Below are 6000 nucleotides of genomic sequence, written 5' to 3'. Positions count from 1 at the left end.
GACCAGGTTACATCTGTGGAAAGAGAAAATAATGTTTCAAGTTAAACTGGCATCTGATGAAAGGTCTTCAAAATGAAAGGGTAGTTCTGTTTTGCTTCCCATTCACATGGTCACATGAATATTCCCAGCATTTTCACAAGACTGTTCTCCAAATGTGGAAGACTTGTGTAAACATGGAGATTCTGGGGACCTAAAGGAATCTGTTCCTTCTACGTGGAGCCTGAGCGTGAACACAGGCAGAGTGTCAGACGGTAGAAGGTTGGAATGGACACAGGAGAGGCAGCAGATAAAAAAACAATCTCAGAAGCAGGATCCTGACCAGAAATGTTGTCTGTCCATTTCCCTGTATAGATGCTGCATGACACATTGAGTTCTTCCTGCAGAAAGGCTAGGTAAACAACTGAACCATCCTACCACCAACTAGAGAGCAATCCTGAGCTACTATCTGGCTCATTGGAGACCCTCGGTAGGGGGGCAGTGTGGCTGTAATCAGGCACCATGTACAACAAGTACAGTGGAGTACCCCTCGATCTCCAACGATGCAGCTAGTAGCTCAGGATTGCTCTCTACTTGGTGGTAGGATTCTGCTGGAAGGACAACAAATCTTTAATCGGACTTTACTGGCCTTTAACCATTATTCACGTTATTCCGGTAGCAGGGAAGACCTCGGCTGCTGCAGAACAGGGACAATCCAGTCTTCCTACTCTGCCCCGAAACCATTGCTCATGGGACTTTAGGAGTTAGTACTGTACGGGCGATTAGTACGGGTGTCATGAGGCTATGGGGAGAAGACAGGAGTATGGGGTTAGAAGGGAGCGATAGATCAGTCATAATTGAATGGCGGAGGAGACTTGATGGGCTGAATGTCCTAATTCTGCTCCTATCACTTATGACCCTGTGACAAACAATGAATGACCTGCTGCCATGAAGAATATTCAGGAACAATGGTGCGCTGAAGTGCCTGTTTCCACGCCGTACCTTTAAACTAAACTAAAGTAAACTGTAGCCTGCCGTTAAGATTACCATGCTGACTGAAGATCAAAGAACCAGTGCAGGTGAACCACACACAGCAATCCCCACACCAATCTTTAAGGCTTCACCCATTTTGTTTGTGTGTGATCCACTGCTAGATAAACCTCTCAGTGCTTACGTTGGGGCAGTGGCTCAAGAGCTGTTGCAAGGAATTAAAGGATTATTTTTGCAGGTGCACCTGGGCTCTGCTCAATCTTTTATTACAGCTGATCAAATTACATCTTCCAGATGCCACGGTTCAAAAGTGTGCAATTTTATCGCTCATTAACTCAGATCGAGCCCCGTTTCTGAATAAAAGAAAACTCTCAGCCTGATCTGATCAACGATAACCTCCCATAAACCATTTTCAAACTCAAAACTCAGTCACCCCACATAGATCCACCCATTAATGCCAAGTTTTAGTATCTCAGTCAGGTCACAGTGAGGTGAATTTGTGGCCAAAAGGGGAGAGGTGATCGAAGGGAAGGCGAATGAAACATGAGCTCACATGAAAGACTGAGACCGCCTCATTGTGGCCACGTATGTGCATCTAAAACCTTTCAGCACCAAAGTTATTGACAGAAAAGGGAAGAGTTTAAGTCTCCAGCAGATTTTGTTGTCGTCCGGTAACAGTCCCAAATAAAAGTCAAGCGTTTAGTTTTGTTTAGTTTAGAGATGCAGCTCGGAAACAGGCCCTGTGGCCCACCCAGTCTACTCCAACCAGCAATCCCCGCACAGTAACACTATCCTCCATGCACTAGGGACACTTTTTACCTTTGTGCATTTATACCAAGCCAATTAACCTACAAACCTGTACGTCTTTGGAGTGTGGGAGGTAAATGGAGACCGCAGAGAAAACCCACGCGGGTCACGGGGAGAACGTACAAACTCCGTACAGACAAGCACCCGTAGTCAGGATCGAACTCGGGTCTCTGGGGCTGTAAATGCCCCTGGTCCCACTTAGGAAACCTGAACGGAAACCTCTGGAGACTTTGCGCCCCACCCAAGGTTTCCGTGCAGTTCCCGGAGGTTCTCTGAGGTTTTTGTCACTTCCTGGTTCCACCACCTGCAACCTCCAGGAACTGCACGGAAACCTCATCTCCTCTATGAGAAAGGAAAGCTAGTCAAGATCAATGCTGATGGTTAATTCAAATTCTTCTCACTTTCTACAGCTGAATGGATGTTTAGGCCCCAGTGCAGGGTAGCAGAGTTTATTTGAACTTTAGACTTCAGAGATACAGTGCAGAAACAAGGAGAATGTGCAAACTCCGTACAGGCAGCACCTGTGGTCAGTTTAGAACCTAGAACCCTGGCGCTGTAAGGCAGTAGCTCTGCCACTACACCACTGTGCCCCCCCCCCCCCCCCCCCCTCTTTGGACTTCGTGGTCAGGAGGCAGGTAGAATAATGGCATTTAAGAGACTTTTGGAGAGGGATATGGATATGCAGAGAATGGAGCGATAAAAATTATTATGTGCAGGCAGATCAGAGCCTGGCATAGACATTGTGGGCTGAAGGGCCTGTTCCTGTGCTGTATCGTTCTATGTTCTATCCTTTATGTGGGATAAAGCCTTCCTGAATATATCTAGCCAGCAAGGACGTGGCAGCTGCACAACCAAAGAAATCCAGTAGCATGTGGTGCAATGGATGCAGGTATCTGAGTTAGAACATTATGTGAAGTTGGAACCATTATGTGAAGCTGGTGACCAGTTGAGTACCAGTTCCCTTCTCTTCTCCATCATGAGATTGATTCCATTTCTCCAGCTACTGCAATCCAACATGATTCGCCTTCCCCACTCTGAAATATTTAACCCCTGAGGTCTCATTGGGAGTCTGTCCTGTCTCTGGAATGAGCTGCACCCAAAAAGGTTAGCACGTCATCATCAAGTCAAAGGTAGACACACAAAGCTGGAGTAACTCAGCGGGACAGGCAGCATCTCCGGAGAGAAGGAATGGGTGACGATTCGAGTCGAGACCCTTCTTCAAATGCCTTCTGTCTACATCATCAAAGCTGTGGCTGAATGAAGTGTGTTCCTGGCTGCAAGTTTGAGTGAAGGAAATTCCTATCCAGTAATGAAGTGAAATTAGTCTTTCAACGATCTGGTCGGAGGAAGTTAAGACTCCCCGAAACACAAGAGATTAGCATCTAGAGTAAAAAAAAAACAAGCTGCTGGAGGTACTCAGCAGATCAGTAGCATCTGTGGAGGGAAATTGACAAATGATGTTTTAGGTCAGGACCCCCTTTTGCAGACGAAAGAAGGGTCCTGACTCAAAATGCCTCCTGTCTACATCCCACCACAGAAGCAATAGTTTGTCTTTACTCAGAACTCCTGGAGAAGGGAGCTGTCATTATTTCTGCATCATGAATACAGTGCCCATGTTACAAAGAACCTGTTGTTTATTGCGTAGCTTAATTTCTTATGGATGCCAGTATCTTGTTACTCCTGGTTTCTCACTGTTTGGAAAATTCTCTGATTTATCATTCTTAGAAGCAAAATGAATGACCTCACATTTGACTGCAATAAACTCCACTGCCAGCAATTTACAGTTCATCCTGGCTTAATCTGTAAATGTTGATATACAGCTCTACATGATAAGAGTGGTGAGAGTTCAAGTCAAAGATGGCTCACCGGGGAATAATACTTTTTACCAATGAGAATAGACTATTCCCTGTCACCAACCAGTTTCATACACAAAAAAGGACAACCATCTCTAAATCTGTGCACCTAGATGATTAGTCAGTTATTACTTAAAAAAGAACCATTTCAAATCTCTAGAACTCAAATAGATAAGATCGATAGTATGTGGAAAGATAGCATCGATAGGCAGACACCAATCATCTCCTGTTCATCCCCTCGAAACATTCAAGTGGGAAAACATTGAAGAAAGTCGTATAAACAGTCAATCTTATCACATTTCACCAGTTAACTATTTCCAGCAGTTTACCCAGAAGATACAACTTGTTTCAGAGGGAACTGCAGATGCTGGAGAATCGAAGGTTACACAAAAAAGCTGGAGAAACTCAGCGGGTGCAGCAGCATCTATGGAGCGAAGGAAATAGGCAACGTTTCGGGCCGAAACCCTTCTTCAGACTGATCGGGGGCGGGGGGGGGTGGGGACAAGAAAGGGAAAAGGAGGAGTAGCCAGAAGGCTGGGGGATGGGAGGAGACAGCAGGGGGGCTGAGGAAGGGGAGGAGACAGCAAGGACTAACAAAATTGGGAGAATTCGATGTTCATGCCCCCGGGGTGCAGACTCCAATACAACTTGTTGTTGGCTTGTTTCCCTTCTCACCCTGTTTAAATGCCATTAACATTACCAAAATGTTCCATTTAACTGCCTAATTCTGAAAACATGAGAGATTTGCAAGACAATGGCTTAAGTAGCCATTTTTTCATTGACTACCCTTTAATATTCTGGATAAAAGCCATCAAGGTCTTGAGATTTATTTATTTTAAGTTCCAATATTTTCTCCATTTCCACGTCTGCGTTTGTATTGTATCCAAAATTCTCTCGAAAAATGTTTCATCGCTGATTTCTCCCTCACTGCTTCAATAAACTGGCCACGGTGGCACAGCGGTAGAGTTGCTGCCTTACAGCGCCGGAGACCCGGGTTCGATCCTGACTACGGGTGCTTGTCTGTACGGAGTTTGTACGTTCTCCCTGTGACCGCGTGGGTTTTCTTCCACACTCCAAAGATGTGTAGGCTAATTGGCTTGGTGTACAGTATATAAAATTGTCCCTAGTGTGTGTTGGATAGTGTTAATGTGCGGGGATCGCAGGTCGGTGTGGACTCAGTGGGTCGAAGGGCCTGTTTCCACGCTGTATCTTTAAACTAAACTAAACTAAATTTGCCATTTTCTTGTTCATTATAGTTTTGGCTGAGCTTGTCTTTAAAGAGCCTGCATCTTCTTACCTGTTTCCTAAAGGAAAAAAAAAAACGTTTGCTATTAATGTCAATCCCTTGTGGTGTTCATCAAGAGAAGTAGGGAGTGTTCCATCATACTTACAGCGATCTTCGTGGAAGTCAGGAGGTGAATCACTTACCACACAGCATTCCCAACCTTTGATCTGCTGCTGCGACTGTATTTATGTGCCAATTTTAGTTAACTTCCAGTCAGTGATAGCCTCAACACTTTGATGGTAGGGTATATGTAATGAATATCAATGGGGAGTAGTTAAACTCTTTCTACTTGGAGCCAGTTACTACCTGACATGTTCCACAATGTTCCTTATCACTCATCAGCCCATGCCTAAATGTTTACTCTGTCTTGTTGGTTGTCAGTATGGATAGTTTTATTATCTGGAGATTTGCAAAGGCACACTGTACAATCTCCAGTGAGAAATCCCATTTTTGACCGGATGGGATGACTTTGATGAAGAAGCAGCAAATGGCTCAGATGTAAACAGTTCCGGTACCTCGAAGCATGGTTTCGCCAACCTTCGGCCACTATGTCTGCTTTTCCTCGTGTTGGATATAACATCAGCTAGTGGCGAGTATCCCCCCCTGTTTCTATTGACTCCAGCCTTATGACGGCCCCACACAACGACGCCTGAAGTCTTGATGTCAAGGGCCACCACTCTCCAACCACAGAGATTGCGATCGAGGTTTGAATAAAGTGGGGTTGTTAGTTAGTTTGTTATTTTAGTTGGTTTGGTTTATTGGTGTCACGTACGCTGAGGTTTAGTGAAAAGCTGTAGAGTTCACTCTGTCTTGTTGGTTTTCAGTATGGATGGTTTTATTATCTGGAGATTTTCACTGTGCAATCTCCAGTGAGCAACCCCATTCTTGGTTGGATGGGAGGACATTGATGAAGAAGCAGTGAATGGCTAAGATGCAGATGTAAACAGTTCTGATACCTCCAGGCTTGCCTTGACAACTACCAACCACAATGCCTACTTTTCCTTTTTGTTGTATTTAGTGTTGGTGAGTAGTCCCCTCTGTTTGCATTGACTCCAGCCTTATTAAGGCCCACACAACGTCGCCTGAAGT

Source organism: Leucoraja erinacea, chromosome 30 (genome assembly GCF_028641065.1).
Source record: "Leucoraja erinacea ecotype New England chromosome 30, Leri_hhj_1, whole genome shotgun sequence".
Lineage (NCBI taxonomy): Eukaryota > Metazoa > Chordata > Chondrichthyes > Rajiformes > Rajidae > Leucoraja > Leucoraja erinaceus.
This window is presented reverse-complemented; position numbering follows the sequence as displayed.